The 12,307-nt window shown below is 41.6% G+C and overlaps 1 protein-coding gene across 1 annotated transcript in view; it reads right to left on the bottom strand.

Moving 5' to 3' along the window:
• The window catches only part of LOC143038025 (neurofibromin-like), a 421,021-nt gene that overhangs the window by 162,015 nt on the left and 246,699 nt on the right, over positions 1 to 12,307 (bottom strand). The gene's annotated exons all lie outside the window — the stretch shown is intronic.

The following is a 12,307-nucleotide window of genomic DNA, read 5'->3' as shown; positions in this document are numbered from 1 at the left end:
GGAAAAGGGGACAAGTATAAGTGTAGTAGTAGTTGGAAAGGCTTATGGGAGGGTTTTGATCAGGACAGTTTTGATCAAGAGTAATAGAGGGAGTAATTAGTGAGGAATAGTATAAGTTTAGGAAAGGTGGGGGTTGTGGGGATCAGATTTTTGTGGTAAGACAGATATGTGAGAAAGCTTTAGGAAAAGATAAGTATGATTTTTTGGCCTATATGGATTTGGAAAAGGCTTATGACAGGGTAGACAGGAAGGCACTGTGAGAGGTACTGCAGATATATAGGATAGGAGGAAAGCTGTTATGAGCAGTCAAGAGTTTTTATGATAGTAGATGAACATGTGTTAGAATAAGAAATGGAGAAAGTGAGTGGTCTGAGGTAAAGGTAGGACTTTGGCAGGGATGCGTTATGTTGCCTTGGCTGTTCAACTTATACATGGATAGGGTGGTGAAAGAGGTAAACACAAAGGTAATGGGTCGGGGATTGGATATGGTTAAAGAAAATGGAGAAAAATGGGAGATAAGCCAGTTGTTTGTTGATGACACAGTGCCTGTTGGAGGATCAGTAGAGGTATTGAGGATGTTAGTTTGGGAAGGTGTGTTTGGGACGGTGTGTGAAAGAAGGAACCTGAAGATAAATGTGGGTAAAAGGTGATGAGATGTACAAGAGGTGAATGTGGCAGTAAATTGGAAGTGAGTATTAAGGAAGAGAGAGGGGAGGAAGTGGATAGTTCTTAGATACATGGGTGCTAATGTGGCAGGAAAGGGAGGAGTAGAGGTGGAGGTAGAATGTAGATTGAGAGAAGCAAGTAAATGCTTCGAGGGATTAAAAAGTGTAATGAGAAATAAACATTTGGGAATGGATGCTAAGAGCTGATTATATGAATGAGTGATTGTGCCAACAGCACTGTATGGGGCAGAAACATGGAACATAAGACAGGAAGAGAGGAGTTTGATGTATTTACCTAGTTGTGTGGTAGGGTAGTGAGATAAACACTGAGAATCATTGAAGTTTTAATTACTGACATTTCACTGATGATTCTCGGTGTTTATCTCACAACCCTACCACTCATTTTGTCGTCCATTCTTCAACATTACCTAGTTGTATTTTACGGGAAGGGGAGCTACGCTCATGGTGTCCCGCCTTTGTATCTCGCAGTGTCTAGTTTGCTCTTAAATTCATGAATGGTTTTTGCACACACTATTTTTTCATCCAGTTTGTTCCAAGTGTCCACCACTCTATGTGGAAAACTGTTCTTCTTCAGATCTCTTCTATAACTGTTTTTTGAGTTTCTTTCCATGTCCTCTTGTGTTTCTCTTGTCCCAATTTAACAAGTCCTCTCTATCGAGTATTTCTGTGCCCTTCATGATTCTATAGATGGTCAGTAGGTCACCTCTCTCTTCTTTGCTCCAGAGTCGGTAACTCCAATTTAGCCAGTCTCTCCTCATATGACAAGTTTGAAAGTGCAGGAGCCATTTTTGTGGCTGCTCTCTGGATTCTTTCTATTTTCTTTATATTCTTTTTGGTACTGGGTGACAACAATGTCGCTGTAAATTCTAGTCTAGGACTTATCATTGTAACTAATATTTTTTTAATAATTTCTTTGTCCAAATATGTAAATGCCATTATAGGATTGTCCGACAATTTTGTTTATTTATCATAGTACAAGTTGTTTGAGATAATTACTCCCAAATTTTTTTGAGATCCCACTTTCTTTACCTCCTTCGTCCCAATTTTATATTTTCCTAATATTCTATTTTTACTTTTCCAAACTCCCTCATGCTACACTTCTTAATGTTTAAGTCCACTTTCCATTTCTGACTCCACTTCCAACCCTTACTCAGGTCTTCCTGTAGTGATTCGCAATCCATTTTGGTTTTTACTTTCCTTAACAATTTAGCATTGTCTGCAAAGAAGCTCATGTAACATTGCACATCATCATCCATGTCATTCACATAAATAGCAAACATTATTGGAGCCAATACAGATCCTTGCAGAACTCCACTGATCACCTCCTTCCAACCTGAATATTTTTCTCTGAGTACTACTCTCATCTTTCTACCAATCAGGAAGTCCTCCATCCATTTTAGTAGGTTCCCTTGTATCCCTCCTATATGTTCCAGTTTTTTAATAATTTTTTGTGTGGTACCTTATCGAAAGTTTTTGTAAGTCTAGAAAAGCTCAATCAGCCTATCCATCCCTTTCTTGCACTATGTCTATTAGCCTTGCGTACAAACATATCAAGTTTGTGGTACATGATCTTCCTTGACTGAACCCAAATTGTCTTGGATTTATTATATTATTTTCTTCCAGGTATTTTACTCATCTATTCTTGATCATTTTCTCACAAATTTTGGCTATCGTGCTTGTTGGGTCTTCCTTGTTTCCTCCTTTATATATTGGTACAATGTTAACATTTTTCCAGTCTTTTGGTGTTTGAGATGAGGTGCCTGAGAAGTATGGTAGGAATTATTTGGCTGGATACTGAGAAATGAGGTGAGAAGAAAAGTGGCAGAGAGGGAACAGGGAGATTAAATTGATGAAAGAGTACTGGGATGGTTTGGACACATGGAAAGAATGAGTGAAGAAAGATTAGTAAAAGAGGTGTGGAAGGCAGAGGTGGAAGGAGTAAACATGAGGGGGTGCCCAAGGATGAGATAGAAGGATGGGGTGAAAGGGGCACTGGGAAAGTGGGTAATATCTGTTGAAGAAGGAAGGGAGAAGACAGAAGATAGGGGTGAGTGGAGAATGGTTGTGTATTGTTGATGCTGTGATGCATGGGTGTGGGTGGGAGATGAGGATGAGGGAGTATGTGTGATTGATATTTTGACACAGACCAAAGAGGTTTCTCCCCATCTTCTTTTTTTCGACATGAGAGGGTAGAGAAGGGGGGCTGCCAATTAAATGAAGCAGCCTTGCTGTGGCCGTGCTGTCTCTTGCTACACTGCTTCTGACCCAGGGTAGTGGGCGAGATGCAGGGATAGTCATCCAAGAGGACCTGTGATAGGAGCAGGGGGGGGGGGGGGATGGGAGTGGAGTGTGTGGGGATGGAGTGGGTGGGAGTGAATTTTATGCCTTTGTTCTTATGGCTACCTTCCCTGTAATGGGGAAAATGCTGTTGGTATATGTATGTATAATATATATATATATATATATATATATATATATATATATATATATATATTTATATATATATTAGTATATTTTTGCAGTAAATTTTCTTGTAGACATGTCTTGTTAAAGACCAGTGCTAAGTCACTTTCAACTTAGTTTTTTTTTTCATTTGTCTTGTATGTTTTTTATATTCCAGAGGTAGATTAAACCACCTTGAAGCAAAATAATTGACAGGAAAAGGTCCATGTCAAATATGCTTGAGGGGTTATGAGTTGACAGGGCTTTTATGGCTCAAATTGAGGAGGAATTAGGAGAGGTTCAAGTCAGATCAAAAGGACTTGGGGGGGGGGGGGAGTAAGGTTTGCATCAGTTGATGTTATGTGTCATACTGTCCAGGGGTTTTTGTCCAGGTGTGCAGGGATGACCCGTCATCTAGGAGGTGCTAAGATGGGAGGGAGGGTGGAGGGGTGTGGAGTGTTTTCGGGGATGAAATGGGTGGGAATGTTTTTGTGCCATGTCCTTTTTGGCTACCCCCCTGGTAAGGGGGAAAAAAGCCTTGGTATATGTATGTATGTGATTGATTCTTTGTTTAGGAGTAGGGTGCCTAATGTGCTTGTATGTTAATGATTGGTGTGTTGTGAGATGTAAACTTTCTTGAGGATGTGTAGTTTTTTGTGATTGTTAACTAAATCTTGTCTCGTGGGATTTCTGTTGTGATACTGAGCCATGTGTTTTCATATGCTACCATCATGGGCATGCATTATGAGCCTCCTACTAAGAGAAGTAGTGGTAACACCAATGTAATTCATGTTGAGTAGAAGTTTACAACCTTCTCAGTACAGGAGTATTGGTATACCACGTCTGCTTGCTTTAGGGTGTTATCATCATTTTTAAGGTTATTCTTCATGAAAAGGCTAGAGACTGTTGTGTTTTTGTAGTATACTACAAAAACACGACAGTTTCTAGCCTTTTCAAATTCTTACAACCACCTCATCATACAGCCACCTGAACATGAAGAACAAGCTGCCTTTCCAGACATAATGTACTCTCCCTTTACCCAAAAATATTAAATTGTACATAACCTCCAACTAAAGCTATAAGAAAACATTCATTAATCACAAAAATACTAGAGAAGAAAAGGTGAAAGGTGCAGATGGAGAGATAATGGAAGAAACGGCAGTAAGAGGAAGATGAGCAGAGTATTTTAGGGAGTTATTAAATGTGAAGGAGGATAGGGAGGGAAAGGTAGTAGCATTGGGAAGCACTAAGAAAATGAGTGATGAGTGAGGAAAATGGAGAACAAATAAGGAAAGATGAGGTGAAAGCAGTTGTTAAAATGATGGGAGCAGGTAAGGCACCTGGGTTGGATGGATGTCATGCAGAATGTCTAAAGAAGGGAGGTAAAGTGATGGTGAATTGGCTGGTGAGGTTGTTTAATGTTTGTTTAAAAGAGGGTAGAGTGCTGCAGGATTGCACATATATTTCCACTTTACAAGGGAAAATGAGGAGGTGAGGAGGAGAACAGGGGTGGAAAGGGAGTTGGGAGATAGGGTTGATGAAAGAGTATTAGGATGGTTTGGACACATGGAAAGAATGAGTGAAGAAAGACTAGTAAAAGAGATATGGAGGGCAGATGTGGAGGGAGTGAACATGAAAGGATGTCCTAGGATGAGGTGGATGGATGGGGTGAAGGGGGCTTTGGGGAAGAGGGGAATGTCTGTTGAGGAAGGACGGGAGATGGACAGAAGACAGGGGTGAATGGAAAGTGGTTGTATATGGATGATGATGTGATGCATGAGGTGGAATGGGCGGGGGGATGGGGGGTGAGGTAGTGTGTGTGAGCAAAATTTGATGCAGCCCGAAGGGATTTCTCCCCGTCTTCTCCTTTTATGCATGGGAGGACGGAGAGGGGGGGTCGCCTATTTAATGAAGCGTCCTTGCTGTGGATGTGCTGTGTCTTGCGACACTGCTTCTGACCCAGGGCAGTGGACAAGGTGCAGGGATGACCTGTCATCCAGGAGATGCTAAGATAAGAGGGAGGGTGGAGGGGTGTGGAGTGTATTCAGGGATGGAATGGGTGGGAATGATTTTATGCCTTTTCCTTTTTTGGCTACCTCCCTTGTAAGAGGGAAAAAGCCTTGGTATATGTATGTATGTATGTATGTACAAGGGAAAAGGGGACAAGTGTGAGTGTAGTAGTTTCAGAAGGATCAGTTTGTTGAGTGTAGTTGGGAAGGCTTATGGGAGGGTTTTGAGAGAATTAGGAGAGGAACAGAGGGAGTAATTGGTGAGGAATAGTATGGGTTTAGGACAGGTAGTGGTAGCATGGATTAGATTTTTGTGGTAAGACAGATATGTGAGAAAGCTTTAGGAAAAGGTAAGGATGGTTTTTGGGCCTTTATGGATTTGGAAAAGAAAATCTCCCACTCCCTTTGGATACATGGTCCATCAATGAGCCCTCAACCACTCAAGCTTCCACCACCTTTTCTTTTATATAATAGTCTCTCTTAAATATTGAGTTAACTACGATCAACTACCTGTGTAAATATATCTAAACATCTCTCCACTATAGTTCTTACCTTTCACCTTGTATCTACTTCCTATTACATCTATCTACTCATCTCCCACTCTAGCACTGAGAGCCCCCAAAACTACTACAATAACTTTCCTCTCGAAACTCTCTACACATTCATTTATATTAATCAAAAGGATTCTATCTCTTCATTTTTTCCATTACCAGGACCATATACATTCACAAAACTGCATACCTCCTATCCCAACTTTACCTTCACATATCCTTGAAAACACCTTTCTCCACTTTACCACAAACTTATTTATCACTAATCAGCAGTGACAATCCTTTTCTCATTCATCCCTCACCACTCCTGACACTCTACCACAGTGCCAAACTCACCCTTTCCTTTCGACTTAGTGTCAAGAGTAAACATATTGACCAATTACACTATAATTCTGAATGCTGCAAAAATTCCTGAACAATTTTTTATACATATACCGAAGGCTTTTTTCCCCTTACAAGGGAGGTAGCCAAAAGACAAAGGCACAGAAACCCCTCCCACCCATTCCATCCCCCAGAAACTCCACTCCCCTCTATTCTCTTCCCTCCCTTTTATCTTGGCACCTCCTGGATGACAGGTCATTCCTGCATCTTGTTCACTGCCCTGGGTCACAAGCAGTGTTGCAAGACACAGCACATCCACATCAACGCCACTTAATTAACCACTTCCATACGGTGACGCCTACGTAGGCGGCATGAGGAGCAAGTGGGTACTCAATGATGCCCAAGTTGCCATCTTGATTATATTTATTGTAGTCGTACCTATGTAATTTCCATTCTCTCTAAACTGGCTTCATTAATTTTCTATGGTTATCAAAATACACGGGTGAAAGAGAACGAACGATTGAGCACTGCCTTCATTTTTTATAATCCGATTATTATGACGCAACATCGCACGTCGGGCAGCTAATGCTGCCAGACGTGCGATGTGCCCTGGAGTGAAGAGGTTAATTCAGCGACCCCCCCCCCCCTCTCATGCAGAAAAGGTGAAGACAGGGAGAAATCCCTTCCGGCTGCATCAATTTATTTCTCATACATACTCCCTCACCCCCATCCCCCACCCACTCCCCTTCATGCATCACAGCATCATATATACACAACCTTTCTCCATTCACCCCTTTCTTCTATCCTCTCCCGTTCTTTCTCAACAGACATTCCCCTCTTTCCCAATGCCCCTTTTATCCCATCCATCCATCACATCCTAGGTTGCCCCCACATGTTCACTCCTTCCACACTTCTTTTACTAATCTTTCTTCCCTCATTCTTTCCATGTGTCCAAAACATCCCATTACTCTTTCATCAACCCTATCTTCCAACTCCCTTTCCACACCGCTTTCCTCCTCACCTCATTTCTCACTTTATCTAGCCTAGTAACCCCCATCATACTTCTCAGGCATTTCATCTCAAACACATTCAAACTACTTCTCTCTTCTTATCCTATGTTCCATGTTTCCGCCATGTACGGTGCTGTCGGCACAATCACTCCTTCATACAATCTCTTCTTAGCATCCATTCCCAAATGTCTATTTCTCATTACACTTTTAAATCCACCAAGGCATTTACTCGCTTTTCTCAATCTACATTCTACATCCACCTCCACTCCTCCCTTTCCTGCCACATTCTCACCCAAGTATCTAAAACTATCCACTTCCTCCAGTTTCTCTCCCTTAATACTCACTTCCAGTCTGCTGCCACTCTTTCCCCTTGTACATCTCATCACCTTACTTTTACCCACATTTATCTTCAGCTTCCTTCTTTCACACCTTCCCAAACTCTGTCACTAACTTCCTCAATCCCTCCTTTGATCCTGCTACAAGCACAGTGTCATCAGCAAAAAATAACTGGCTTATATCCCACTTTTCTCCATTTTCTTTAATCATATCCAATCCCTGACCAACTACCCTTACATTCACCTCTCGCACCACCCCTTCCATGTATAAGTTGAACAGCCAGGACGACATAACACATCCCTGACAAAGTCCCACCTTTACCTCGAACCACTGACTCTCTTCATTTCTAATACTAACACAAGCTCTACTACTCTCATAAAAACTATTGACTGCTCTTAATAGCTTTCCTCATATCCCACATATCTGCATAACCTCCCACAGTGCCTTCCTGTCTACCCTGTCATAAGACTTTTCCAGATCCATACAAGCACAAAAATCATCATCTTTTCCTATAGCTTTCTCACATATCTGGCTTACCACAAAAATCTAATCTACACATCCCCTACCTGTCATAAACATACAGTTCCTCACCAATTACTCCCTCTGTTCCTCTCCTAATCCTCTCAATCAAGATCCTCCCATAAGCCTTCCCAAATACATTTAACAAGCTGATCCCTCTGAAACTTCTAAACTCACATTTGTCCCCTTTTCCCTTGAATAGAAGAACTATACAGGCACTCCTCCAGTCCTCTGGCACTCCACCCTCTCTTAAATAAAAATTAGATAACCTCAACATCCAGTCCACCATCACTGTACCTCCATTTTTTTAGACATTCTGCATGGCATCCATCCAACCCAGGTGCCTTACCTGCTCTCATCATCTTAACAACTACCTTCACTTCATCTTTCCTTATTTCTCCTCCATTTTCCTCACTCATCACAGTCATTTTCTTAGCGCTTCCCACTGCAACTACTTACATTACCATCTTTCCATCTGCACCTTTTAACTTTTCTTCTCTACTTGATTCACCTCCTCTTCCTCTTTTAATTTCTTTCCAAACCATCTATTTATTACTTTCAAAAATTTCTGTCATACTCTTACCACATTTCACATCTACTCTCCTCTTTGCTTTCCTTTATCTTATGCTTTACTTCTCTCCTCTTTACTTTGTACCTCTCATATGATTCCCTTGTCTTAATTTGTAATTAATTTATGAAAGTCTGCTTCTCTTCTACACCCTTCTTTGCTTCCTCATCCCACCACTCACTACCTTTCCTTTTATTTCCTCCCATTCTCCTTGCTCCACACACCATCTCTGCACTCCTTATGACTCCCTCTTTAAACCATCCCCATTCCTCCTCCACTCCTAGTTCTACTCTGTTCTTCATTCCCTCCCAATACTCTCTCAGCTCCTTCTTATATTCTTATACTCCCTCTCCTTTTTCTAATTTAAGCAGTTCCCTCTAAGTATCTCCCTACCTTCTACCCTTTTCTCTTTCTCCACCTATTTTCCACTCTCAACTTACCTTCCACTAAAACATTATTTGATATTCCCCCACTCTCTCCCCTTAGAATATGTACATCCTTAACTCTTCCTATCATACTTCTGGTTACCACTATATAGTCCATTAACACTCTGCCACCCTTCCATCCACCACCCTCTCCCATGTGTACTTATGCTTGACTTTCTTCCTAAACGCTGTATTTGCTATCATCAACTCTCTTTCGAGACACATATCCACCATACTTCCCAATCACTCCGTCTATTAGTTCATTTCCTACCCTAGCATTATTTGGCAACTCCTCCCACCAGCATACCCCACAAAGACAGTGGACAGGGCACCAGTGCTCTTGAAAAGGTCAAAGAAGGTGATGTCACTCCTGTTGCTCTCCCTGTACGCAACAATTTTGATTCTTTGCCCTGTATTTTTGCTGTGATCATGGAAAAATTAACAAGAAACAAGAGAGTGACACAGCAGAATATAGAGGGCCCATGAGTGCCTGAAATAGAAACAAGAAGGAATACCCAAAGTGTGCAAAGATGGTGTGTGGAACAAGAAGGACAGGGGGAAATAGAAGAAAGGGTGGGATGAGGAAACAAAGAAGGTTGTAGAAGAGAAGAAGCAAACTTTCAGATTGATTACAAAATAGGACGAGGGAGTCATATGAGAGGTACAAAGAAAAGAAAAGAGAAGTAAAGCAAAAGGTAAAGGAGGCAAAGACGAAAGCAGATGTGAAATGGGGTAAGAGTATGACAGAAAATTTTGAAAGTAATAAAAAGGTGTTTTGGAAAGAAATTATGAGAGAAGAGGAGGCGAATCAAGTAGAGAAGAAAAGGTAAAAGGTGCAGATGGAGAGATGATAATGAAAGAGAAGCCAGTAAGGGGAAGATGGTCAGAGTATTTTAGAGAGTTGTTAAATGTGAAGGAGGATAGGGAGGAAAAGTTACAGTGGGAAATGCCAAGAAAATGACCGTGATGAGTGAGGAAAATGGAGGAGAAATAAGGAAGGATGAACTGAAGGCAGTTGTTAAGATGATGAAAGCACGTAAGGCACCTGGTCTGGATGGATGCCATGCAGAATGTCTAAAAAAAGGAGGTACAGTGATGGTGGACTGGCTGGTGAGGTTATTAAATGTTTGTTGGAGAGAGGGTACAGTACTGGAGGACTGGAGGAGTGCCTGTATAGTTCCACTTTACAAGGGAAAAGGGGACAAGTGTGAGTGTAGTAGTTTCAGAGGGATTAGCTTGTTAAGTGTAGTTGGGAAGGCTTATGGGAGGATCTTGATTGAGAGGATTAGGAGAGGAACAGAGGGAGTAATTGGTGAGGAACAGTGTGGGTTTAGGACAGGCAGTGGTTGCATTGATCAGATTTTTGTGGTAAGACACATATGTGAGAAAGCTATAGGAAAGGGGAAAGATGTTTTTTGGGCTTTTATGGATCTGGAAAAGGCTTATGATAGGGTAAACTGGAAGGCATTGTGGGAGGTTTTGCAGATATAAGGGATAGGAGGAAAGCTTCTAGGAGCTGTCAAGAGTTTTTACGAGAGTAGTAGAGCATGTGTCAGGATTAGAAATGGAGAGAGTGAGTGGTTCGAGGTAAAGGTGGGACTTTGTCAGGGATGTGTTATGTCGCCCTGGCTGTTCAACTTGTACATGGATGGGGTGGTGCGAGAGGTAAATGCAAGGGTGGTGGGTCAGGGATTGGAGATGGTTAAAGAAAATGGAGAAAAGTGGGAGGTGAGCCAGCTGTTGTTTGCTGACGACACTGCGCTTGTGGCAGGATCGGAGGAGGGATTGAGGAAATTGGTGACAAAGTTTGGGAGAGTGTGTGAGAGAAGAAAGCTGAAGACAAATGTGGGTAAAAGTAAGGTGATGAGATGTACAAGGGAAAAAAGTGGCAGCAGACTAGAAGTGAGCATTAAGGGAGAGCGACTGGAGGAAGTGGATAGTTTTAGATTCTTGGGTGCAAATGTGGCAGGAAAAGGTGGAGTGGAGGTGGAGGTAGAATGTAGATTGAGAGAAGTGAGTAAATGCCTCGGTGGATTAAAAAGTGTAATGAGGAATAGACATTTAGGAATGGATGCTAAAAGGAGACTGTCTGAGGGAGTGATTGTGCCAACAGCACTGTATGTGGCAGAAACACGGAACATAAGAGATGAAGAGAGAAGGAGTTTGAATGTGTTTGAGATGAGGTGTCTGAGAAGTATGATGGGGGTTACTAGGCTAGAGTGAGAAATGAGGAGGTGAGGAGAAGAACAGGGGTGGAAAGGGTGTTGGGAGATAGGGTTGATGAAAGAGTATTAGGATGGTTTGGACACATGGAAAGAATGAGTGAAGAAAGACTAGTAAAAGAGGTATGTAAGGCAGATGTGGAGGGAGTAAATATGAGGGGACGTCCTAGGATGAGATGGATGGATGGTGAAGGGAGCTTTTGGGGGAGAGGGGGATATCTGTTGAGGAAGGACGGGAGAGGACAGAAGACAGGGGTGAATGGAGAATGGTTGTATATAGATGATGTTGTGAGGCATGAGGTGGAATGGGTGGGGGATGGGGGGTGAGGTAGTATGTGTGAGCAAAATTTGATGCAGCCCGAAGGGATTTCTCCCCGTCTTCTCCTTTTATGCAGGGGGGGGATGGAGAGAGGGGGTTGCCAATTTAATGAAGCAGCCTTGATGTGGATGTGCTGTGCCTTGCAACACTGCCTCTGACCCAGGGCAGTGGACAAGGTGCAGGGATGACCCGTCATCCGGGAGGTGCTAAGATAAGAGGGAGGGTGGAGGGGAGTGTAGTGTATTTAGGGATGGAATGGGTAGGACTGATTTTATGCCTTTTTCTTTTTGGCTACCTCCCTTGTAAGGAGGAAAAAGCCTTGGTATATGTATGTAGCAGTAATATCTTTGGTTGTTATTTACGGATTTTTGTCATTTTTGTTTCATTTGAAAGAAAAAAATCAGGTTCTTTATTTTCTATAGTAAAAGATAAAAGAAATTTAATTATTTTCATTTTATTTATGAAACCTGAATTTTGCAGCATTTTTTAATTATTCAGAGAAACAAATTAATAAAAAATCAGAGGTATTAGTTTGGAAAAATGTGTTCAATAATTTTTGTTCCCCAGATTCTCAGCTTTTTCATACCAAACTGAATGATGTGGAAGGATTTTCCATTAAGTAATTAGAGCTTAACTAGAGCTCACTATATCTTGACTAAATATTCACTATGCCTTATATATACATGGGAGGAACACAATACCCTGAGGAATTATACACTAATGTCAGGGGTAATTGTACCTAAGTTCATTAAATACATATTTGAAAATTTAATTTCACCTACCCTATAAAGTGATGCAACACTCCCTTAAGGTCTTCCAATAAGTCTACATTGACATTTCTCCCTAATCCCGCAATGCACTCATTTAAATCCATCCAAAAAGCCTCCCTTTCCTCTACA

Source organism: Oratosquilla oratoria, chromosome 23 (assembly GCF_046742065.1).
Source record: "Oratosquilla oratoria isolate Oo_2021 chromosome 23, ASM4674206v1, whole genome shotgun sequence".
Lineage (NCBI taxonomy): Eukaryota > Metazoa > Arthropoda > Malacostraca > Stomatopoda > Squillidae > Oratosquilla > Oratosquilla oratoria.
This window is presented reverse-complemented; position numbering and strand designations above follow the sequence as displayed.